The sequence below is a fragment of the Equus przewalskii genome, chromosome 16, assembly GCF_037783145.1.
Source record: "Equus przewalskii isolate Varuska chromosome 16, EquPr2, whole genome shotgun sequence".
Lineage (NCBI taxonomy): Eukaryota > Metazoa > Chordata > Mammalia > Perissodactyla > Equidae > Equus > Equus przewalskii.
The window spans coordinates 37,441,406-37,468,591 of NC_091846.1; the positions used below are offsets into that span (position 1 = coordinate 37,441,406).

General features: G+C 34.4%; 2 long non-coding RNA genes across 9 annotated transcripts in view; both read left to right on the forward strand.

Moving 5' to 3' along the window:
* Nucleotides 1-27,186, forward strand: part of LOC139076470 (uncharacterized) — a 110,446-nt gene that overhangs the window by 51,324 nt on the left and 31,936 nt on the right. The window lies entirely within an intron of this gene.
* LOC139076471 (uncharacterized) lies at nucleotides 1,317-8,819 on the forward strand. The gene is made up of 2 exons (XR_011528114.1): nucleotides 1,317-1,678; nucleotides 6,537-8,819. It is a non-coding gene; the product is annotated as an uncharacterized lncRNA (long non-coding RNA).

Consider the following 27,186-nt stretch of genomic DNA (forward strand, 5'->3'; position numbering starts at 1 on the left):
TTTAATTTTTTTCCTAATTAGTATTGCACAGAAATCTGTAATATTCTGAAACATTCTAAAATTGACTCAGAGTTGTATTCCTACACACAGAATTTTACATAAAAAGCATACTTTTTACAGTGAATATATTTTTGTTCTGAAAAAACCTGATATCCAAATTTAAAGGGAAAACATTTAAAGTTATTTGCTATTATTTGTTCTAAATGAAATGGTAGGTAAAAAATATGTAATTATATATAAGAATATATAAAATCAAATGGTACATTTTATATTAAAAGATCCTCTGTAATTTTGAAAATAATGATATATCCAAATGATAGATTTCGATTTACATAAGCCTTGAGAATGGACACTGAAACTATAATTACAACATATCAAGTATTTTGATGACCAATGCTTAACAGACGCTGAAAGGTCACTGAATTAATAGGATTTCTATTTCGATTCTGTAGTTGAGCAATTTCTCCCAACTTCATTTGCTGTCCTGCTTCCTTTTCTTGGTAATCATGATATCTTTCAGTAAAACATACTTTCTTTGGGGACTAATCAAAACCCTGACTAAGTCAGCGTGCCCGAGACTGATAAGGACATGATGTTTCGCTTTCATTGCTACCCTTGCAGAAATAGACAATCTAGAAAAGGCAAATGAGAGTGATCATACTGAACGTTAAATGAACTATATCAAGCTATTGTTTTCCAACAGACTCTTTAAAGCACATCTTGTTATAATATTCCTGATGAGATATTCCAGCTTATTAGACAGTAAACTGTTATAGCAGTAATGTGGCCTCATTTAACAATATTAAACCCAAATGGCTATCAATGTTCAGAGCTCGTCTTTGTCACAGTAATAACCTTTATTTCACATTTTAATATTTTTTCAATGGCAATGGCCTAAAGAATTAATTTGCAGTTTCTTTGATAACATACAAAGTTGAATATCTCACTTTTAGCCACTGAGATACAGAGAACAAGAAATAAAGTACTGTTAGGATAGAGAATGAGTCAAATCTCATATTTGATTCAAAGCTGAAATATAATTCACTATCACATAATCTACTTACTTCTAATTATGGAATATTGTGATGAAATCAGTTCTGATATTAATCATAAGTTTATAAATCACTATTTCTTGGAAATAACATGAAAAATTTAATTTCAATTAGATTTACTTAATGAATACACTTTAAGTTATAAAATAAATATATGGCAATCTAATGGCAAAATATACAGCAATCTGGCTTTTCCTATGAAGGAAAAATCATAAACTCTAAATACATCTATATCAAATACATTATAATTCAAAATCTTTATTTAAAGACATCTTTGTGCATGATGATATGTGCAATGTCAAATTATTGCCACAAGTTTTAGATAATTAAATATTCATTAAGCAAATATTACTGCTTGGCAATATTTGATAAAGATATGGAAACATAATTGTAAATTCTGCTCCCTGATGACATAACAATAGTCACAGAATGTTAAAGCATATTCTAACCGAAAGATTGACATTGATGACGTGTAGCAAACAAACACATAACACAGGAAACATTCCTATGGAGCTACAAAATGCCTTTCCTCTGGTTACATTGGCGGGTTTTGTCTTAGATACAGATGACACAAGAGATTGATGATGATAATGGTGAAACACCAGGACCCATTCTGGATAATATCTGTATGTTTTCTCATGTAAGCTTCACTTAGTTTCCCTTAAGGATATTATTAAGATCCATATTATATAGTTCTAGAAAACTAGGCTACAAAAGATTAGATCGCTTTCCCAAGTTCACAAAAGCAGATTACTTGGTTCTAACTTCCATCATTGATTTTAAAAATGGAGTATTCCCTATTACGCTGTGCAGTCAAAACAAATATGACAGTGATTCTTATTTCCCTCTAATCCCTATATACACACTTACCTCAGATTGTTTTATTAATCAAGAATTTATTAATCTATGAATTAATTTTCTTTTAAAGTCAGTGAAGATGACATCAAGACAGAATATATTGATCTATTTAATTGAGTATAGCAGACACCCCACTCCTTTGCAATTATTTTTCTTTTTTTTCAGATGGAAAACACTTCTAGGGAGAACCCAACTAGACCTAGTTGTGTATATGTAAAAATAAGTGTATGAAGAAGTAATATCTTTTATTTCTTTATAATTTAGTAAACAAAGTGATTATTGGCTTTGAAACATTTTCACAGGTGATGAGTAGAATCTCACATGAGTCATTCAGTGTATACTGTTCTAAGAGAGAGGCATTATTCTTCCCACCTACTTGAGAGCCTACACTTCACACTTTGCAGGAATATTTGATCAAATCAGTAGCAACTTTTTAAAAAAATCTGTTACAATCACATGCCTCTCTTTGTTCAAGATAAGATTACCAATAAAACAACAAGAAAAGTATACAAAAACAAATTTGATGAAATTTAACAAAACATTTTAAAGTTATATAGAATTTTAATTTGAAGGAAATTATTAGAATAAATAGCACAATATTTAGGAAAGCTGATCGGGAATGAGAACACTTAAGGGCTGTTAAAACTTGTAGAAGCCCTGATCTACCTCAGCCTACTAAATCAGAGGCACAATCCAGGAATTAGATTTTTAAAAATTTCCCAGATTGTTCAGATATAGCTGATCCCAGCACTTGGAAACTACTCAAGTTTGAATTTCTGTTTACATGTAGGAAATAATTTTATTTTCTCACGTACAAAGTGTCAAATGTTCTTGAGTATATTCAAAATTGTTTTTTAAATTACACACAGTCTGTCTAGACTTTTCAAATTTTTTTTTATTGAGGTAACATTGGTTTATTACATTATATAAATTTCAAGTGTACGTCATTATATTTCGACTTCTGTGTAGACTGCGTTGTGTTCACCACCAAAAGTCTAGTTGCCATCCCGTCGCCGAGTAGACTTTAACATTGATTACATAGAGTCACTTTAATCTAGTATCTTTTATAAAATTTGTCCTACTATCTATTGCACTATATATCAGTCTCCCTAAGTAAATCTTAGAGATAAAGATGAAAAGGAAATTCATGAATTAAATTGGTGGAAAAAATCTAATACTATAATTACAAAGTTTTAGAAGGATTAAAAGAAAGCAAATAATTTTGTGTGTGAGAAAGGGTATGGCTCTATTTAACTTAGAAAACATTTCATCCGTGATTGTTAGATACCTAAAACATTAATGATTCTTAACAGGGATCAAAACAAATAATGAAAAATGCTGCCATATTCATGTATGTAAAAGTTTACAGTGCACATGAGTTTTGTCAAGACGTGTGTAAAATAATAATGAAACAATCAGAACAGCATGATACTGGCACAAAAACAGACACACAGATCAAGGGAACACAACTGAGAGCCCAGAAATAAACCCATACGTCTATGGAGAGCTAATTTTCAAGAAGGGAGCTGAGAACATACAATGGATAAAGGAAGAAAGGAAAAGAGAAAGTCTCTTAAATAAATGGCATTGGGAAAACTGGACAGCCATGTGCAAAAGAATGACAGTAGACCATTATCTTACACCATACACAAAACTTAACTCAAAATGGATTAAAGACTTGAATGTCTGAGTGTCTAAGACTGGAAACTATAAAACTCCTAGAAGAAAACATAGGCAATATGCTCTTTGACATTGGTCTTAGCAGTGTGTTTTTGAATATCATGTTTCCTCGGGCAAGGGAAACAAAAGAAAAAATAAACAAATGGGACTACGTCAAACTAAAAAGCTTCTGCAAGGCAAAGGAAACCATTAACAAAATGAAAATACTACCCACCAACTGGGAGAAAATATTTGCAAATCATATATCTGATAAGGGGTTAATATCCAAAATATACAAAAAACTCATACATCTCAAGAACAAAATAACAAGCCAATTGAAAAATGGGCAGAGGATCTGAATAGATGTTTTCCCAAGAAGTTAGATAGATAGTCAACAGGTACATGAAAAGATATTCAACATCACTAATTATCAGGGAAATGCAAATCAAAAAACCGCAATGAGATATCACCTCAAATCCATCAGAATGGCTGTTATTAAAAAGACAAGGAATAATGAGTGTTGGAGAGGATATGTAGAAAAGGGGACCCTCATACACTGCTAGTGTGAATGTAAACTGGTGCAGCCACTATGGAAAACAGTACAGAGAGTTCTCAAAAAATTAAAGACAGGACTACCATATGATCCAGCTATTCCATTTCTAGGTATTTATCCAAAAAACACTAATTCAAAAAGATATATGCACCCTGATGTTCACTGTAGCATTATTGGCAATAGCCACGACTTGGAGACAACCTAAGTGTCCATCAGTGGGTGAATGGATAAAGAAGGTATGGGGTGTGTGTGTATATATATATATATATATATACACACACACGCACAATAGAATACTACTCAGCCATAAAAAAGATGAAATCTTGCCATTTGTGACAACATGGATGGACCTTGAGGGCCTAACGCTAAGTGAAATAAGTCAGATGGAGAAAAATAATTACCATGTGATTTCACTCACATGTGGAAGACAAAAAAGCAGCAACAAACACATAGACACAAAAAATAGATTGGTTGTTACCAGAGGAGAAGGAGGGAGGGGGAAGGACAAAAAGGGTAAAAAAGCAAATGGGTATAGTGATGGATGGCAATTAGACATGGAGTAGTGAACACGATGTAGTCTACACAGAAGTTGAAATATGATGTACACCTGAAATTTACGTAATGTTATAAACCAGTGTTACCTCAAAAATAATTAAACAAAAATTATTAAAAGTTATAATTAACATAATAAAATTTAAAAAATAAGCAAGTGAAGGATAAAAAGTCATGGATTAATGTGATTACCTGTAGTTAAGGAAAATGCTAGAGGTGATGTATTCTTTATCATTTTAAAGCATTCTAGGGATGGTACTTAGATTTGATAATGACTTGTTTTTGCCAAATGTACATATTTTGTGTTACTCTCGTTTTGGAATTAAACAGAGTTATGAATGATGAGAAGAAATCGTATCCAAAGGATAGATTATCCCATGTGCAATAAATAGTTAAGCATCCTTTTAGCATTTTATTTCATGTTCCCATGGTGACCTGTAATGAATAATTTCTGTAAAGAAATCATTAAAAAGTCAATTCTCTTCTATTTCTCATTATATATTGCCTGTTTTATCAGGCATTAATATTGTGAACTATATAATAATTTTTAAATGTAGCAGATCTTTGAAAATTTTGTCTATTTGAATATTGTCTAATATTCCAATTAATTAACTAAACAAATAGACATTAAGCCTATGTTATATGGTTTTAACTGTAATAAATAGTGGGGGAAACTGTGGTGAATAAGGCAATTCTTTTAGAGATTCACAAGTCAAATACAATGCTTCTTAATATGTACATTATTACACCAAACCCAAAGTTAAGAATTATTTTTTTAGTATATTTACTGGTTCTCACTAGGCAGCACTGATTTTAATGCCAATGATTATACTCATCCTAACCTCTCTTCTAAGCTAAGACAGTGCCATGAATCCCTAGGATAGTGACAATGCCTTCATATGATTAATTGTATAATTACGAGTTTAGAGACAAGCCACTTTCACCTTTGCAATGTTTTTTTCTCTAACACTCTCTCCAATTTCCATTGCTATGGGCATCACAGAACACACTGCCTGTCTTGAATAAAGTAACTGTGAAATAAACATTTGAACCAGAAAGTTTTCTATTGACCCAGAGATATAAAATTAATCCCTCCACAGAATGTACTTAGAGCTGACCAGAATGCAATGGTGTCAAAAAGAAGAGAGGAAAGGACATCAATACAAAACAAACTTTATTTTCCTTTAGCTTATGGATTCATACATGTGAAAAACAGAGAGACAATTTTTTTTCATGGAATATATTCAAGTTTTTATTATATTATGTACCATATAAAAGATTAAAAAGAAACAGTGCTGTTTTACAGTGCCCCTAACTAATTATGTGCCTCACAGAAAGACTATGATTTTATTATAGGTTTTAAAATGAATGCCACGTTTGATTGATAACTTGACCTTCACAAATATTTGCACAAGATAAAAAATAAAAAGAAATCTTTAGTTAGTTGCTGGCTTAAAAAAAAGAAGGTATTTCTGTTTCCTCTACTATGTAATTTCTTCATGACTTAATTGGTTACACATAATCTTCAGTCCTGTATTCATTAAGTAGAAAAGACATGCATTATTGCCCCAATAACTCAGAATTGAGACTGGAGTGGCAATTTTTGACTATGAAGGAATTTGAAAGCACATATGACTCCCTTTCTTCCCACATAAAGCGGTTCATAATATCTCACTGATAGATTTAATTCTTCATGCTCATTAATTTTTTTGATTCAGAGTCCTTTCATTTTTGTATCTGAAGGACTTAGTGTTCTAAAAGAAAGTTGGAAAGTGAAAATATACAACAAAAGTTGTCATTCTTTACAAGAATTAAATGAACCTTTTTCTCTCTGAAACAAATGTAACTACGTGTATTTCTAGATGCAGCTGCCAAACAGAAGCACAACGTGGCCAATTCATTCTTTTCAGCTGTCTTCATGATGGATCCACAGGCTCTGTCGTTTCGAGGCTGGAATTTTTTTACCTACTAAAGTTGGACAATTTGGGTAACTCACATACAAGCTGCCTGTTTACTGACCTAGTTAAATGACAGGCTTACCTTTGTAGAAACAAATGATAATCCCTCTTCCACACACTGAGACACACACCTTAACAAATCTGTCAATCACTAGAACTGAAGGATTATACATTGTCATTTATACTTAACTAGAAAAAAGCACATAACACAAAAGAATCTCTTTTTTCTGACATTGGACATTTGTCAAGTCAAGTACTGTCAAGAATTAAGCAGATAAATCACCGGATTTAAAAGTACAAAAACAAAAGTTAAAAATATAAGAGCCAAAAAGAAGATGTCGCTGGTAGACGTTTAAATGTCTGTAAATAGTCTAGGTAGTAGTTTTGTATGTGTCCTGAGCAAATGTTTTGTTCCATATTTTTAAAGGGGAAGTGTACCACCAACAATTAAATTCTACAACTTCATCATCTTTTAAAGCTAAGAGCAGAGTTCTCATCCTGATGTTGAATGTTTGGAAAGGCCAGGCCTCATCAGTTCTAATGAGCGCTCTGCGGCCTACACCCTGAACACTGAGCACGGACCATTATTGCACTTAAAGTGTTCCCTCGCATTTCTTCAGTACGATCTGCTTCTTTCCATTTATCCATGAATGAAAAATTGCATTCTCTACTTTTCTCCAATCATTTCATTGTCAAAAAATAGTTGATTTTTTTTTCCTTTTTCTCTATTTGTCTCCTACACACTAGCTGTTTTCCATGAATTTAAAACATTAAACATTATCATTACATAATTCTAGGAAATATTCTTTATGTTATGATGAAAAACAAGTACCATGGACAATGCTGTAGACATCTAAGGTTTACATGTGCACTATTCACTATTATATGAATAAATATTATAGTGATAAAAGGTACTAATGTTTATTAAATAAATGGATGTTCTTTATTTCATCTGACTTTAAATTCTAAATTGTTATTGAATAATGTGTCATTAAAATAGTAACTCCCACCAGCCTCACTTTACAGTAAGTATAACACAGGATTTCTAATGGTGAGTTCCTGTAATCTAGGTCCACGTAGACAAAAGCAATGACTGGTATCCGGGATCATGTAACACAACAAAATGTACCTGAACTAGAAATCGCAGAGAAGACTGGCTTAGGGATATTTCAGTTGTTACAAACTTTCAGAAGTAGAGTCTGGATAGTGAATCCTCTGGGGATATCCCACCTGCCTTGTAAATGTTTTATTACATTTCATTTGCAGTCTTTCACTGTTTTAGCCATCGTATGAGATTGCTTGTTCCTTGATGGTAGTATTGTATTCTAGTTGTGCATTTTCTAAGCTATTAGTATTTTAGTAAGTGCATCTTGGGTCCATAGTAGGAAGATTATAGATATGCATCCAACATGAAAATTCTGGAAGACTTAATAGAAACACGGTATACTTTGAATAAATAGTTTAGAAATTGTTTGTTGATAATATATCTATTTTTTTTAACTTAACTGTTTCCAAAAGGAAATGTACCATACAGACTAAGCATCTTAGAGTTTGGGCATTTGCTTTTAGAATATTAAAATTCTTAGAAAGGAAGTTTAAGTCATTTCTACATAGATATGGATTTACATGTTTGGATACTTCAAATCAGACCTAATTGTTTTGAAGTAAATATGCTCTCTCTGCAAATAGTGCAATTTCTTACATGGGACATTTCACATATATTCCATAAAATACAGCACAGTAACATTGAATAATAAGGTTGAGTTTAAAATGAAAATTGGACAATCATGTCTCTAAAAATGTCTATAGTATTGTCAACTTGCAAAAAACTTTTAAAGCTGCACAAATTAAAATATGCTGAAAATATAGGCATATTTTATTTATGTTATCAATATTCTGCATAGTAGGATACCATTCATATAATTGTCTTTTATAAGTTATACTGTTTTCTCACAAAATGTTTTGTCAAGAGTAAACATATGGAAATTCAGAGCTTTAACAGAATAAAACGTATTAGAATTTCTCAATAATGTAGCTATTTTCCTTCTGACAAGTCCACATAGTTTTAAGATATTTTCAGTACAAAAGATCAAAAATTGACATGTACTTGCATGGAATTTCATTCAACCAAATGACTCTCTCTCACGATAGACTTTTCAAATCAAAGTAACATAAAATAAAGAAAAAGACACTGAATAATTAAATAAGTCTCAAAGTTATTTTTAATTTTTTTTGGAAATATCATAAGCAGATATGGTAAGATTTAGCCTTCCCATTTTCTTTTTTAATCTTGTTGTTCTAATTTGGTTAATAATCATATGCATTACATTCAGGACTTACTTTTGCTTGCATAGAACTTTTTCATTCTGTGTAATCTGGAAGTACAGAAAGTGGCACAGTAACTTCAAATTGTAATTAATTCACCACTATATACATAAAGAATATGATTGCTGGAATTAGTCTAGTCAATAGCCATTACCACACATAATTAAAAAATTTTTTTCTTGTGATGAGAACTTTTAAGATCTGCTCTCATAGCAACTTTCAAATATGCGATACAGTATTATTAACTATAGTCACCATGCTGTATATTACACCCCCAGTACTTATTTTATAAATGGAAGTTTGTACTTTTTGACTCCCTTCACCCATTTTGCCCACCCCACTCATGCCTCTGGCAACCACCAATCCGTTCTCTGTATCCATGAGCTGGTTTTGTTTGTTGTTATTTTTATTTGTTTGTTTTAAGGTAACACATATAAGTGAGATCATATGCTATTTGTCTTTCTCTGACTTATTTCACGTAGCATAATGCCCACAAGGTCCATCCATGTTGTCACAAATGGCAAGATTTCCTTCTTTTTTATGGCTGAATAATATTCCATTGCATACATATATACCACATGTCCTTTATCCATTCATCCACCAATGGAAACTGGTTGTTTCCGTATCTTGGTTATTGTAAATAATGCTGCGATGAAGAGGTGAGTGCATATATCTTTTCAAGTTGGTGTTATTGTTTTCTTCAGATAAATATACAGAAGTGGAATTGCTATATCACATGGTAGTTCTATTTTCAATATTTTGAGGAATTTCCTTACTGTTTTCCTTAGTGGCTGCACCAATTTACATTCCCACCAACAGTGCACAAGGGTTCCCTTTTTTCCACATTACTGGTGGGTTTTTTTCAGAAATCAGTCCTTATGTTCTTTTTTCTCACCATTCTCTCCGGATATGATTTCATTCACACTAATCATTTAAATGCCATCTATATGCCAACCACTCCCAAAATGATATGTGTTATAGAAAACTCTTCTCTGAATATCCAAATTATATATTCAAGTACCCACTTTGTTTCTGTCTATGAATGTTTAGTAGGCATCTGAAAGATGGCATATCCAAAACTTAACTCGTTTATCCCCTACAACATATCACTTCACTATTTTTCCTTTTCAAATAAATATAAGTAAGTTTAAATACTGTCCTGGATTTTCAAAGTCAATACTGTGAGTCTCTTTTAATTATTTTATCTCCATTATCCTCCTCATTCCTCAATCAAGTCTATAGATCCAACCTCTAGATGATATCAAAAATCAGCCTACTTTTCTCCAATTGCACTTAGACCACTCTAACCATCAAATCATGTCTAGACATCTAGAGCTGTCTTTCCCAAATGGCCCACCCCTGTCAATTTGGTTCCTGTCAAGTCGATTATCCATTTAACTACAAAAATGCTCTCTTGAAAATATAAAGTGGCTCATACCATTCTTCTTCTCAATATCCAACAATAGATTCTTATTAAACTTAATACAAAAGGACCCTCTTTTTGATGACCTGTAAGCTGCTATACAATCTACCTCTTGCCTATCTTTAGAAAAAATTATTTTAAATGTCTCTCCCCTTCACTTGTTTTGTTTAGCTCAGAGGTTGAAAATTAGAGGCCTATAGATGTTGAGAGACAATTCTGTGTTTTCACACAACTTGCAAGCAGAGGTGATGACTGTCCATTGTTTTAGGCAATCTTTTCAAGCATGTCCATATAGTGAACAGCCTTGTAATATAGAGAGACATAGCCTCCCTCTAGAGCGATGTGTTTACTCAAAGCCTTGGAAAATAAAGATGACATCTACACTCAGAGCAAAATGGCAGACTTGATTTCTGCCCCTTATAAAAGATTTAGGTTTTCTAAGATAAAGGTTTCTTTCCTGTAATGCAGTCCACTGTATATGCTAGTGTTGGCTGGCCCCTTTGCATCAGTCAGTGGGAAGTAAGACTGGGGGAGCCAACACAGATGCTAATAATCTGACTGATGTTCTGATGTGAGCAATAAACTGTCCTTTGTCCCTGACATAGGGGTCTCATGTCTTGCAGCATTGATGAAACTGTAAAAGGCTAACCTGTTAGATTACAAGGGGGGAAAAATCCCAGGCCCTCCTCAGGTCTTGTTTAATTGTTGTTTAGTGATCATAGTAATTACAATGCTGTTTGTTTTTTACTAATTTAAGTTATTCCCAATATTGCAAAATGTGGAGATTGCATGTAAAAATAGAGATCCAATCTCTTGTTTAAAAATCATAACCTCTATCTAATCTGGACCCTTCCTAATTAATGGCAAAATCACTTGGGTTGTGACTGTGATCTTTATGAGAGGTGTGTGATCTCAATTCACCAGAAACAGCCCCCCTTATTGTTACATTGATACTAAGATCCACTGTCATTTGTCATTTATTATAGAACTTGCCCTGTTGTCCTTAGTACTGCAAAGTTGAGGGAGAAGACAAAAGATGGACCCAGAAGACTAGTGTATCTCAAAATTAGGACAGAGCATATTTCTTTGTGTTAGTGAAAAATATTCCTATGTGTTTAATATGCAATCAGAGAGCATCCTTTCGGGAAGAATACAATTAAGATTACATTAATATGCAAATGAAGTATATCTTGGTAAAAAGAATATAACTCAAGATACTCTTCTACTTAACTCATTTACCTAACTGGCCCCAAAAGGCATTTGAGTCAGAACCTCTGCGGCAGCCAAAATACCCTGCTTTCAGTTCATAAAAAATGCCCAGAACTGTCCTGTTTAGTGCCCTTTCACACTGTTCTGTCTGCTAGGACTGAATTTTCTGTGGCTCTTCATAAAGTCTGCTCCTTTTCATCCTCCAAACTTCCGTTTAAATATCATCTTCTCAAAGAGGTCTTCTCCAAACATTCTTTCCAATTCCATCTGCCCTTGTCATTTTCTACCACAGCACATTTTCAAGATCTTAAATAACACTTTTCTACATTTGTGGTTTCATTCTGATTTGTTTATATGTCTGTTTTACCACTAGACTTTAAACTCCTTAAGGAAAGAGACTCTTCCAGGTTTATATGTCTAGTGTATGCAAAGCATATGACCTTACCTGATTCAGTATTTTGTGACTAAATGAACAAATGGTCTTAAAATGTATTCTAGGGGGCCGGCCCCGTGGCCAAGTGGTTAAGTTCACGCGCTCCGCTACAGCAGCCCAGGGTTTAGCCGGTTCAGATCCTTGGCGTGGATATGGCACCGCTCATCAGACCATGACGGTGAGGCGGCATCTCACATGCCACAACTAGAAGGACCTGCAACTAAGATATACAACTATGTACGGGGGAGGTTTGGGGGGATAAAGCAGAAAAAAAAAGAAGATTGGCAACAGTTGTTAGCTCAGGTGCCAATATTTAAAAAAAAAAATAGTAAAAACATGAAATTTGATTTTAAAAAAATATATTCTGATAGGGTAGTTTGGCATGCTGACTATCTATGGGTTGCACTTGGCAGTGGAAAATTTTATTACTAAGGTGCAATTTTGGGGGAATATTGACTTCTTAAAAAGTTTCCTCTTTTGCAAAGTTTGTCCTATAATAAAGAAGAACTCCCTAGAGCAAAAAAAAAAATCCCTAACCACTTCCATTAGTTCACCTTTCATTCTGTTTTTATGGAATAAACGCTTTATGTTTTTGATTAGTACATTTTCTTTTTACAAATACGTGTTCTTAAATTCCTCAGCTCCATATTCTCTGACTAGGGCTATGCTGGGGGAGCCCTGATTTGTAGCTTTTCCCAAATTTCTGTGTTATTTAAGCTACTGTGCTGGTTTCAGGCTTTCAACATGAAGTCGCTGAAAACAGATTTGGAAAGAGACGCACACAACCCACTTTCACGAGATGGGGCAAGATGGCTGGGTCATACTACTCTTTATAAGGTCCCTAAACTACGTGCTCATGCATATCATTAGCAAATAAATAGGCTGATTAATTCTATTGGGGTTTAGAACTGTGTACCTTCATTTTTTATGATGTATTTGATAAATAACTCGATGCTTCATACTACAATTTGGAAAGCTGCCTTGCTCTATTTCCTTTTAAAGCTTATTTAAGGCCTAAGGTGGTTTCCGTTTGTATACCCCCAAAAATCATATATTAAAGCCCTAACTCACACCGTGACTATATTTTGAGATAGAGCTTTTCTCTTTTTTTTTTTTTGAGGAACATTAGCACTGAGCTAACATCTGCTGCCAATCCTCCTCTTTTTGCTGAGGAAGACTGGCCCTGAGCTAACATCCATGACCATCTTCCTCTACTTTATATGCGGGACTCCTACCACAGCATGGCTTGCCAAACGGTGCCACGTCTGTACCCAGGATCTGAACCAGCAAACCCCAGGTCACTGAAGCGGAATGTGTGAACTTAGTCCCTGTTCCACCAGGCCAGCCCCAAGATAGAGCTTTTAAGGAGGTGTTTAAGGTTAAATGAGGTCATAAGGGAGGGGTCCTAACTCTAGAGGACTGGTGTTATTACAAGAACAAGAAGAGATACCAGAGACCTCTCTCTCTCTCGCTCTCTCTGAGTGCTCACAGGGAAAGCCTATGTGAGGATATAGCAAGAAGGTGGCCATTTGCAAGCCAGGCAGAGATGCCTTACCAGAGATCAATCCTGCTGGCATTTTGATATTGGACTTTAAGGCTCCAGAACTATGAGAAAACAAATTTCTATTGTTTAAGCCACCCACTCTGTTGTTTTGTTCTATAGCCCTAACAGACTAATACACCCTTAAATGGATGCATATATCCTTAGATTTCTTCCTCTTTCTTAAACATAGATACATGCCATAAAGAGATGAAGGGGCAAATATGTCATCAAACTGTATAAGATATGCACACATATCTCTTAATGAATGTACACATCATGATATACAGTATATATTTTCTCACTGCATTATTTACCTTACTTTCACATATTAGAAATGTGATTAAGCTACTTTAAGAAAAATCAAGAATTTGATTATAAGTATACATATATATTCATATAATATGAATTTTGTATAAATGCATGTACATAACATGTAGAAACATTTCATTGAGTTTTGTAGACGTTATGAGGTTTTTTAATTCGATTTTGATAACTGCTCCTTCCCTCATCTAACATTGTTTTAGAAGTGAGTTTTCCCAAAGCAATATTCTTAGTTAAAATAATAATAAAGTCATTACTTTCCTTGACTTCTTGCACTTTGCAGTTAATGTAAGTGATTTTTATAATTATCTCACATTTCTTTAGTGAGGCCTATTTTTTTTCTTTATTTTATAAATGAGAAAAACAAGGAAAGAAAAATGAAATCACTTGACCAATTACACGCATGCATCTTGAAACACAATTGAGATTTGAAAATACACATTTTAGACACTATTTTATTTTAGATATTGAAATTATGTTTTTAATTTTGATTCTAACCTAGTTTTTTAATTTATTGAGATAGGATTGATATATATCAAACATTATATTAGTTTAATAAATACAACATAATGATTCGATATTTGTATATATTATGAAATGATCACCACAGTAAGTCAAGTAAACATCCATCACTATACATGGTTACAAAATCTTTTTTCTTTTGATGGGCACTTTTACTAGTTACTCTCTTAGCAACTTTAAAATATGCTATGCGGTTTTATTAACCATCCCCATGATTTCCTTATCTTAACTTAACTTAACTGAAAAATCTTGTAGCTTTTATCCCCTTCACCCATGCCCCACTTCCCACCTCGGGTAGTCACCAATCTGTTCTATCTATGAGCTCATATTTTTTGGTTTGTGTTTTGTATGTTTTAAGATAACAGACATAAGTGAGGTCATGGTATTTGTCTTTCTCTGACTTGTTTCACTTAGCATAATGCCCTCAAGGTTCATCCTGTTTTTCATAAATGCCAAGATTTCTTTTTTATGGCTGAATAATATTCCATTGTGTATGTGTGTATATATACTACATTTTCTTTATTCATTCATCCATTGATGGATACTTTGGTTGTTTCTCTATCTTGGCTATTGTAAATAATGCTGCAATGAACATGGTTGGGGGGGGGGTGCACGTATCTTTTCAAGTTAGTATTTTTGTTTTCTTCAGATAAATACCTAGAAGCTGAATTGCTGGATCATATGGTAGTTCTATTTTTAATATTTTGAGGAATCTGCATACAGTTTTCCATAGTGGCTGTAACAATTTACATTTCCACCAAGAGTACACAAGGGTTTCCTTTTCTCCACGTCCTCTCCAACACTTATTTCTTGTCTTTTTGATAACAGCCATTCTAACAGGCATGAGGTGCTATCTCACTATGGTTTTGATTCGCATTGCCCTGATACTGAGTAATGTTGAGTACCTTTTCTTGTACCTGTTGGCCATCTGTATACTTTTTGGAAAAATGTCTAATCAGATCTTCTCTCGATTTTTTAATTTCATTGTTTTAGTTCTTTTCTGCTGAGTTTTATGAGTTCTTTATACATTTTGGACATTAACCCCTTATCAGATACATAATTAGCAAGATTTTCTTCCATTTGGTAGGTTGCCTTTTCATTTTGTTGATGGTTTTCTCTGCTGTGCAGAAGATTTTTAGTTCGATATAGCCTCACTTGATTTTTGCTTTTGTTGCCTTTATTTTTGGTGTCAAAACCAAAAAAATCATTACTAAGACCAAGGTCACGGAGCTTACCCCATATGTTTTCCTTCTAGGATTTTTATTTTTTCAGGTTGTATGTTCAAATGTATAATCCGTTTTGAGTTGACTTTTATGTATGCTATCAGATAGTGGCCCAGTTTCATTCTTTTGCATGTCTGTTCAGTTTTCCCAACATCATTTATTGAAGAGACTGTCCTTTCCCTATTTTATATTCTTGGCTTCTTTGTTGTAAATTAGTTGACCATATATGTGTGGGTTTATGTCTGGGCTCTTCACTCTGTTTCAGTGATCTGTGTGTCTGTTTTTTACACCAATAACATACTGTTTGATTACTACAGCATCGTAATATAGTTTGATATCAGGAACCATGATAAGCTTTCTCAAGGCTATTCAGGGTCTGTTCTGGTTCCATACAAATTTTAGGATTGTTTGTTCTATTTCTGTGAAAAGTACCATTGGAATTTTGATGGCGATTGCATTGAATATGTACATTGATTTGGGTAGTAAGGACATTTTAACAGTATTAATTCTTCCAGTCCATGAACACAGAATACTTTTCCATTTATTTGTGTGTTATTCAATTTCTTTCATCAACGTCTTGTAGTTTTCAGTGTATAGGACTTTTACCTCATTGTTTAAATTTATTCTGAAGTATTTTACTATTTTGATGCAATTGTAAATGAGATTGTTTTCTTAATTTGTCTTTCTGATAGTTTGCAATTAGTGTATAGAAATGCAACACATTTTGCATATTGATTTTGTACCCTGCAACTTTACTGTATTCATTTATTATTTCTAATAATATTTTGCTGGATTTTGCAGAGTTTGTCATCTCTTTTCTTCTTTTTTATTTCTTTTATTTTTCTTCTTTTCAATTTATATTCCTTTTATTTCTTTTTCTTGCCTAATTACTCTGTCTAGGACTGCCAATGCTATGTTAGGTAAAAGTGGCAAGATTGGGCATTCTTGTCTTGTTCCCGATCTTAGAGGAAAGATTTCAGCTTTTCACCATTGACCTATCATTTTAGCTGTGGGCTTATTATATATGGCCATTATTACATTGAGGTACATCCCCTCTATACCACTTTGGTCAGAGTTTTTATCATAAATGGATGTTAAATTTTATCAAGTGCTTTTTCTGCATTTATCGAGATGATCATATGATTTTTATCCTTCATTTTGTTAATATGGTAAGTCATATCTAATTTTTGGATGTTGAACCATCCTTGCATCCCTGGAATAAGTCCCACTTGAAAATGATGTATGATCCATTTAATGGATTGTTGAATTCAGTTTGCTAATATTTTGTTGAGGATTTTTGCATCTGTGTTCATCAGGGATATTGACTTTACATTTTCTTTTCTTGTGGATTTTTTCTGTTTTTGGTATCAGGGTAATGCTGGCCTCATAAAATGAGTTTGGAAGTCTGCCATTCTTTTCTACTTTGAGAAGAGTTCAAGAAGTATTGATATTAATTCTTCTTTAAATGTTTGGCAGAATTCACCAGTGAAGCTATCTTGTCTTGGACTTTTGTTTGTTGGGATTTTTTGGATTACTGATTCATTCTCCTTAATAGTAATTTGTCTGTTCTGATTTTCTATTTCTTCATGATTGAATCTTGGTAAGTTGTATATTTCTAGGAATTTATCCATTTCTTCTAGGTTGTCCAATTTGTTAGCATATAGCTGTTCATAGTTGTCTCTTATGATCCTTTGTATTTCTATGGTATCAGTTTAATGTCTTTTTTTCATTTCTGATTTATTTGAGTCTGTCTTTTTTTCTTGGTGAGTCTAGCTAAAGTTTTGTTAATTTTGCTTATCTTTTCAAAATATCATCTTTAGTTTTATTGATATTTTCTGTTGTCCTTTTAGTCTCCATTTTATTTATTTCCACTCTGATCTTTGTTGTTTCCTTCCTTCTACTAACTAACTTTTGGCTTTGTTTGTTCTTTTTCTAGTTCCTCATAAAGTTAGGTTATTTATTTGAGATTTTTATTATTTCTTTATGTAGGCATTTGTCACTGTGAACCTCCCTCTTAGAACTGCTATTGCTGCATCCCATTTTATTTGGTATGCTGTATTTTCCATTTTCATTTGTCCCAAGGTATTTTTCATTTCTCTTTTGATTTCTTCTTGACCCATTGGTTCTTCAGTAGCATGTTGTTTAATCTACACATTTTTGTGAATTTTCCAGTTTTCTTCTTGTAATTGGTTTCTAGTTACATACCATTGTGGTTGAAAAGATGCTGGACATTACTTCAGTCTTTTTAAATTTATTGAGACTTATTTTGTGGCCTAACATATGATCCATTCTGGAGACTCTTCCATGTGTTCTTGAGAAGAATGTGTCTTCTGTTGCTTTTGGATGGAATGTTCTGACTATCATCTGTTAACTCCATCTAGTCGAATGTGTTTTTTGAGGCCTATGTTCCCAATTGATTCTCTGTCTAGATGATCTCTCCAATGATGAAAATGTGATATTAAAGTCCTCTACTATTATTTTCTTGCTGGCTATTTCTTCCTTTAGGTCTGTCAATATTTGCTTTATATATTTAGTGCTCCTATGTTGAGTGCATAAATATTTTAAAAAGTTATATCTTCCTGTTGGATTGGCCCCGTTATCCTTATGTGATGACCTTCTTTGTCTCTTATTACAATCTTTGTTTTAAAGTCTATTTTGTCTGATATAATTACAGCTACTCTAGATTTCTGTTGGGTTCCATTTGCCTGGAATACATTTTCACATATCTTCACGTTCAGTCTATGTGTGTCTTTACATCTGAAATGAGTCTCTTGTAGGTGGCATATAGATGGGTTTTGTTTCTTTATTCATTCAGCCAGTTATTTCTTTTGACTGGAGAATTTAGTTCATTAATATTTAAAGTAATTGTTGATAATTATGGACTTATTGCCATTCTGTTAATTTTTTTCTGGCTAATTGTAGTTCCTTTCTTCCTCTCTTGGTCTCTTCCTTTGTGGTTTGATGACTTTCTTTAGTAGTATGATTCCTTTCTCTGTATCCTTTGTGTGCCTTCTACAGGCTTTTCTTTGTGGTTACCATGGAGCTTACATGTAGCAACTTACAACATTTATTTTAAGTTGATAATAACTTAAGTTTGAACCCATTCTAAAGCTTTCCATTTTTACTCTTCCTCCCTCATTTTTTATTTTAGATTTCACAGTTTACATCTTTTTATTTTGTGTATCCCTTAACAAATTATTGCAGTTATAGTTATTTTTACTACTTTTGTCTTTTAGCCTTCATACAAGCTTTCTAGGTGATTAATCTATCACCTTTAGAAAATTAGATCTAGAATTTTGCTATATATTTGCCTTTGCTAATGAGATTTATACTTTCATATGTTTTCTTGTTACTAATTAGCACACTTTATGTCAGCTTTAGAAAGTCCCTGTAACGTTTCCTGTAAGCTCAGTCTAGTGGTGATGAACTCCTTTAGCTTTTGCTTTCTGGAAAACTCTTTATCTCTCCCTCAGTTCTGAACCACCTCTTTCCTGGGTCGAGTATTACTGGTTGTAAGGTTTTTTCTTTTAGCTGTTTGTCTCTATCATGCCACCCCCTTTTGGCCTCAAAGTTTCTGCAGAAAAATCTGCTGATGGTCCAATGATGATTCCTTTGTATGTAACAAGTGGCTTTTCTCTTGCTGCTTTTAAGACTCTTTCTTTGCCTTTGACATTTTGGTTATATTTCTTTGTGTGGGTCTCTTGGATTTCTCTTATTTGGAACTCTCTGGGATTCCTGGATCTTAATGTTTATTTCCTTCCTCTGGTTAGGGAAGTTTTCAGCCATTAAATCTTCAAGTAAGTTTTTTGCCTCTTTCTCTCTTTTTTCTCCTTCTGAGACACCCAAAATGGAAATGTTGGTCTGCTTGATGCTGTCCATAAGTCCCCTAAGCTATCTCCCTTTTTTAAAATTCTTTTTCTTTCTGTTACTGTAAATGGGTGAATTCCACTTCCCTGACTTCAAAGTTCACTGACCCTTTCTTCTGCTTCATCTAGTCTGCTGTTGAACCCCTCTAGTATACTTTTCAGTGGAGTTATTCTAGTTTTCAGTTCTGTGACTTCTATTTGGTAATTTCTTATATTTTCTGTTTCTCTGTTGAAGTTCTCACTATGTTCCTCCATTCTTCTCTGGAGATCAGTCAGCATCTTTATGACCACTATTTTGACCATGAGTATAAGTCTCCCTGGCCCCCAGAGCCAGTGATGTAGACTTGTCCCCTGGCAAGCAGTCACAGTACTTAGAGTGCCAGATGAGTGTACAAGCTTCTTTCTGGGAGATACTGGCAACCTGGAATGAGGCAGAGGGAGAGCACAAAGATGGGGCCCACCAGTTTCCGTCCTTGGAAAATACCTCAAGGGGTCTTTAACTGTGTGCCAAACTAGAAGTCTGCACCTCAGGCCAAAGCTCCAGGACAAACAAATAGACCTTTTGCACAGAAAGATTGGAGGTATGTTTTAGTGTGCCATCTTCACTGTGCATTGGAGGTGGTAGCCAGCCAAGACTTGTCTCTCTGTTTGATCTGAAGCTCCAGTGGTACTCCAGAATAGCCACCAATGGCGACCAGAGCTATGCAAATAAGACGCATCCTCTTGGCAGCAGCCACATAAATCAGGGCACCAGACGTAAAAACCAAGGCACTAGACATGTGTACAAGCATCTCTCCTGGAGACAGTGGTGCTCTGGATTGCAGTAGAAGGAGACAGAAAACACAGCTCTAACCTCTGAGGTCTCTAGAGAGGATGACAGTAGCCTTTAGATGTGTGTTTAAATAGAAGCCTGGTCCTCAGGCTGCAGCTATGAAGATAAGTTAATAGGCCTCTTTCAGAGAAATACTGGGTACCTCTGTTGCCTCTTGTTGTGCCCTGGGGATATTGGCCAGCCAAGAACTATCTCTCCATTTGTTACAGTTCTGTGGGACCCAGGAACGCAGGCCCCACTAACCGCCAGTGCCAGGCTACCCCTGGCAGTAGCCACAAAAATTCAAGTGACAGATGAAGGTATAAGCTCCTTTCTGGAAGATACTGGTGAAAAGAGAGAGGTAGAGGGAGAGCACCAAAGTGATGTCCACTAGCCTCCATTCCCCGAGAGCAGGTCAGTAAGCCCATAGATGTGGAGGAAACCAGAAGCCTGCAGTTCAGGCTGGAGCTCCAGTGTAAGGAAATAGGCCTGTTCACAGTAGGAGTGAGGTGTGTTTCAGTTTGTTTTCTGTGCAATGCTCTGCAGGGAGTAACTGGCCAAGAACTGTCTCTCAGATTATTAGTCTCATGGGACCCAGGAATGCAAGTCCCACTGGCCCGCAGAGCGAGGGGAACAAGGTGCATCCCCTGGGTGGGTAGTTACAAATATTGCACAATTATTTTGTACAGAATTCTCTCAGCTATCACTCCACATCTAGGAATTTTGTTTTCTTTGTACAGGGAGGGCATCTTTCACTTTGGAGTTTTTATCTCCTGTTTTCAGGAAGAAGAGGGTTGATGTAGATTAGAATGCCCTGCTTACCATCTGCTGTTTTACATGTGCCTTTAGTTCAGAAAAATTTTTATGCCAATGTGACATGTTTTGAGGTGGCATATTCTACCGTACCCTGCACAGTTGAATGGGAAACTTCACTTCTGAGATCCAGGACTTCTAAATCCACAGAGCCTAAAGTTGGGGCCTCAAAGGACGGATCTCAGAGACACAGACTAGAGTACTCACTACACTCTGAGTGTACTGCTAGCCACTCTGCCTAGCATTAATGTGCCAGGAGTGGGGAGCACATCCCAAGGTAGGCCTACCACTTCCTTCCCCAAGAATTTAGAATTGGCTTGGTTCCCTTTGGGGATTAACTACGAACTTGAGCACCATCAGAGACTATTTTCTCCTATGTGGTACAAACCAATTTACTAAAATAAGGAAAAGCAGATGCACTAAAGGAAGCAGAGAAGAGAGCCAGCGAGAAAAGAATCCCTGAGTTGCCCACAACCTCTGATCTTCCATCCAGCTATTTCCTGAGGCCAATCCTGAGTGACCATCGGTTTCATTACCCCTACTCCTTATATTAATTTCTCTTTGTGCTTAAACTTACTCAACTGGTCTTTTGTGAGAAAATTTAATGACTTTTCCATAGCAACCTGCCCTTTCACCTTTAAGTAATTGTGGAATGAGACTTAACATCCAAGATACTTTGAAAAATTAGAATGAATATTGGAGTTGGCATTTGATATGACTGGTGAGCTATTTTTAAAGTGCACATTAATAATAAGTCACCTGTTACTAATGCGGTCCCCTACTGGGATAGAAGCAGCACTTGGAGCAAAAAGAAAAAGCCAGTTTCATTTAGAAAGTTACTATAAACATAAATATTAAGTCAGGAAAAAGAAGCATGCTTTTGTTTATTTCATTTCTCGTTTTACTCAGAATTCTATCTGGTCATTTAAAAAGAATAGAAAAATGATGTAGTTTTAGATTCAAAATAATTTCACTTAGTTGTTTTAAATATCTTTGCTTTGGGAATAAGACTGCTGGGCACTGGGCAAAACAGTCTATTTCACGGTCTGTATTTTTCTTTTTCTCTTTTGAAAAATATTGTATGTGTTAAGAAACTATAATTTGGATAAAGCGTTATCATTACCTACTATTTTGCAAGGAGTTCTACTATATTTATAACAACTTGATACCCTCAGAATACCAGGTCAGAGAGTAGGTGGCAAGATTGCTATAAAACGTAAAACCATTATTACACACTTAGTTTTGTGCTTCCCTTTAAATATATGATTTCATTACTATATAATTTCTTTGAATAATGTGTTAAGTAGAAAAGACTCAGTAATAATATCATGGTTTTGCCCAGGAGCCTGCACTGAAACAAAGTGGCACATATTTGTGCCTGCATTACTCGGCAGTATGATGGATGATGGCAATTACTGGAAAGAACAATATTAGTTTTACAGTTATTGTTATTAACTTAAAGTGCTAAGAATAAAATCCCATATTTCACTAGATACTCCAATCGCCACCAAAATATGTGACAGAGGAACATTTTATAATCCCTATATTTTACACTGGCTGCACAACTAGAAATTGGCAGAGTCAAATCATTTATATCTCCTTATTACCAGCTTGCAGAAGCCATTGAGAATATGGAACTAGTGATGGATATTTTTGTGACAGATGTTGTTTTATTCTCTCCCACTGTATTAAATTTACTATACGGCGGTTCTACTGCAGTTTATTAAAGTTTCACAAAGAGATTCGCAAAAGAATAGCAAGATGCCCAACTTGCTTACCCTTGTTTCCCATTGAGAAAAACCATTTACTTATTTATAAATTAGGAATATCATAAATATGGGATATACATGTGGCCGGTAAATATTTAAGGAGACAATCTAAGCATTTCCTAAATTCCAGACATTTAGACAAACTGTTACAAAGTCTTCCTTCTATACATAAGATAAACATCTAAATAAAAGTGTCATCCATACAGTCCAGATAAAAGCAATTAATAAAGCATTAACAAAAATATTTTCTGTTTTCTAAAAAATATTGTATTTCACGTTATAGATAAGCAGACTTGTAGAGGAGCTGTGAGCTTAATTTTGGAGCAGACTTCCTCAGTTTCAGTCCCAGCCTACCACTTGCTATGTGACTTTGGGAAATTTACTTAACTTCCCTGTGCTTTATTTCCCTAATTTATAAAATAGGGAAAATAATGTTTACTACTTCACAGAATGTTATGAGTATTGAATGAGTTTATATAAGTAATGCATATAGAATAATGCCTGGCATAACATTTGCACGATTTAAATGTTAGCTGTAATGTTTAGTAATCAAGAAAACTAGCACCAAAGATGGTGCAGACTATAAAATAATAATGATCATTCATGGACTAAAATTTTTTAAATATATTAAGATCTGATTTCAACCTAAGATATTTTAAATAAATTAACTACCCAGGATAAACCAGATTCCCTGGAGCTAGCACACGGCTTAAATGGTTACAAGGTCGTTACTGACCAACATTTTAAACTGCTATCTGATCTTTCAGTAAGTTCTTTTGGAGTTTTCATTGTTAGTTAGACAAGCTACATTGTAACTGCTCAGAATATTTGGGTTCACTCTGGAGCCCTCGCCTTACGAAAACCATTTTGCACATCCATTTTCCGTAACTACCACATAAGGCAGCAATCCATTACAAAGAAATATTTGTAACAGAAACTATCTCAAACAATTTGAAAGCTATTATGGCTTGCATTGAGATTTTTCTCTGAAAATGTGCAGGATAAAGGAATCAAAGAATATATACAAAAGTAATGATGATGATAAAGTAGAGCGTGTGAAAAGAGGCTGCCTCTGCGAGCACACCACCTTTCTGTGGAAGGGCTTTTCAGATGAGCTAGTGGCAAGTTTTATCAATGTTTTTGGCGAAAAAAAACATGAGGCCCGTGTATTCTTTTTCACTGGACTTTGTATACTCGTTGTGAAATACACTCTAATTAAGCTCATTCACCACTGAAACCAGATTACCCTCTACCTTGCTTTCCTCTGCTGTAGAGTGTGCAAACTTAAATCCTTTTCTTTTAGCCACTTTCCAGCTAGATGTAGCTTGTGAGATAGTTGGGCGATTAAATGGTAAGCATTCATTTGCTGATAGTGTCTTTCCTTCTAGATAAAAAGTCAAATGCTTGCAATGAAAAGGCATGTGGCCCTTCTTTCTTCTTCCTGGCTAAAATGGGGACATGAAGCTGGAGGTGAGGTAGCCATCCCGCAGCCTGGAGGATGTAAACATGAGGATAAAAGTCGAAAAGATGGAGTCATGTACCATGAGGATACCCTTGAATGGGTGCACCAGACCTAGAAATGCCTGTCTCCAGACTTGCAGTTAAATTAAAAGATAAATGTCTTCTTTAGTTAAGCCACTCTTTATCAGGGTCTATGTTATAACTTTTAGACCTAGGTTTATCAATGCCCTTCCTTATCTTTTCTACCTACTTACCCTTCCTAAAACACTAGATAAGAGGAAAGAATCATTCTAGTCAAAGCACACAGTTCTCTTAAAAATATTAAAATAGAATAATAAGGTATCTGACTGTTTTTAATTTTCATCAGCTTTAAATATTTATCGCATAGTCATAGAAGAGCAGTAGAATAGGGTTTGAGGTTTTAATACTGTCTGAATATTTAGCATACAACTTATTTCCATGGAGGTTCTATTTCTGCTGCTTCTTGAGAAAATAGAAAATTATTATGTTTAATTGTAGAATCACTCATGTTTTATTTTTGCAACAAAATTGCAGGCCACTTAGAACCAGATAATTTTGTTTTTTCCCCACAGATTCTAGTGTAGAATTGTGAACAAAGTACATGCTCAATAAATTATTAATGAGTGAATACAGTGAATGGATAAACTTAATTGATCAATATTTTAGTTCTATGAAAAACAATAAAATACTCACAATGCATGCGTGTAATAAGCACATTTTAACCATTAATATCTACATTGTACTCTTTTTGCTGAAGCAGGATATTAAGCCACCAAATACATTGAATGGAATTCTTCAACATTTGCTTGTAAACATGTAAGTGCTGTATTTGTCAGATCTGGTTATTAAGATGGCAGAAATATGGGCCAGCCCAGTGGCGCAGCGGTTAAGTGCACACGTTCGCTTCGGTGGCCTGGGGTTCACCAGTTCAGATCCCAGGTGGGGAGGTGGCGCTGCTTGGCAAGCCATGCTATGGCAGGTGTCCCACATATAAAGTAGAGGAAGACGGGCATGGATGTTAGTTCACGGCCAGTCTTCCTTAGCAAAAAGAGGAGGATTGGCAGCAGATGTTAGCTCAGGGCTAATCTTCCTCAAAAATAAAATAGATGGCAGAAATAACTGGAATGATTTTTTCACATAATTTTATTTATTCTTCAGTAATCAACTGGTAGCTGGTTATCCAGTTTGCTATTTAAAAGAATAAAGAGTGTGTCTACAACTTACCTATTATCAATTTTCATCTGATAGAAGTTTATGAGCAGTGTGACTATACTCATTGAGCTATTTTTAAAGAGATGTAGTCTTAAAGTATGGTTTACATAAATGATTCTTTAGCCATCTTTGAAACCCTTGAATCTATGACTTTATCTGAAAAGGAAAAAAATCAGTAGTTCAACAAGGTTTTGCTCTACATTTTATCCTAAAGCAGGTTCTAGTTTTGTGAGCTTTAAGCTTATAATTATATACAAAATATACAAATTTTGTTTATATACTTTAAACCAAAGAATGCAAAATTATCTTAGAAGCACATTTTGTAAAAACATATGACCTCTACAAACATGGTATTCCATTTCCTCCTAGGGTGGGGCCCTGCAGTTTAAAATTCATTACTTTCACTTTGAATCTATAATAAATATTAATGTGACTACTGATAATAATGTTTTGTGTTAGCCATATTTCTCTGAGATGCCTGAGTTGCCTGCATACTTTTATGTTGAATGAGAAAAATGTAATTGACTGCTAGAAATATCAACTCTGAAGCCAAAAGAAGAGCTGTTTTATTGAGCAGGAATACATTCATTGAGCATCATGCTACATGCAGTACCTATGTTAGTGACCTAACCAACCGTTGCTGGAGAATTATCATCTTACGAGCAACTAAAGCTAAAAAGTTTTAGAAACTTATGCAAATGTTAGCAAATGTTAGCAATTGTGTACCACAGCCAATTGTGCCTTCTGCTCTAATTGATATTAAATTTCCACAAAATACTTTCTTGTATGTTCCAAAATTGTATGCTTAAAATATCTATGAAAGTTGCCTTATCCCAAGAAGTCATCTATTTCTTACTCTCCAAAGTAGCTCTGAAAAATGCGAAGCATATATTATTTCTATCTTTGTTCAATTCAACTGACTTTAGAAAGCATTGTCTTTTCAAAATAATAGAAAAAATAGATCGCAAAGATAAAGTATTCCTCACCTCTAGCCTGAGTTTACTTGACATGAAATTTGAACTCAGCAAACTGCTATGGCATTGAACCTTGTTCACTGTTGTCTTTTGTCATAATGTGATTTAAAATAAAACGTATACTTCTTAACTCTTGCATGCTTCGGCAGCAAATATATTTTTTGTATTTTTACTTGGTGCAATCGGTTAAACTTGTCAGTTTACCCACTTCTGTTCCTTATCTGTATCTTATGAAAAATTACACTATAAATCCATGTTACGGGCATTTAGTGAACTCAGAGCATTATGTCTTATTTAACTTAGGCGTTTTCCTATGTTATTAACGTTATCATTAAGAATTTCAAATTGAAAGCTAAAAACAATTGAGTTAGCTGTTTTCATTGGGATCTTTTCACTTATATTTCATACTTAGTCCCTAAAGAATACTCTTCAGAATCATAAGAGCCAGTATGCATTTATTGCTACTGTAAATCAATTGCTAATTAATTCCACGAGGTACAGATGGGTTTCTCTTTCCCATGAAGTTTACTACAGAAGTTTTACAAGCTACAAACTGCCATAGAGGCTACAGCAATATATTCTTTGCTATGTTATTCTGTGTCCTTCTTGTTCTCCTGAGGCCTGATCC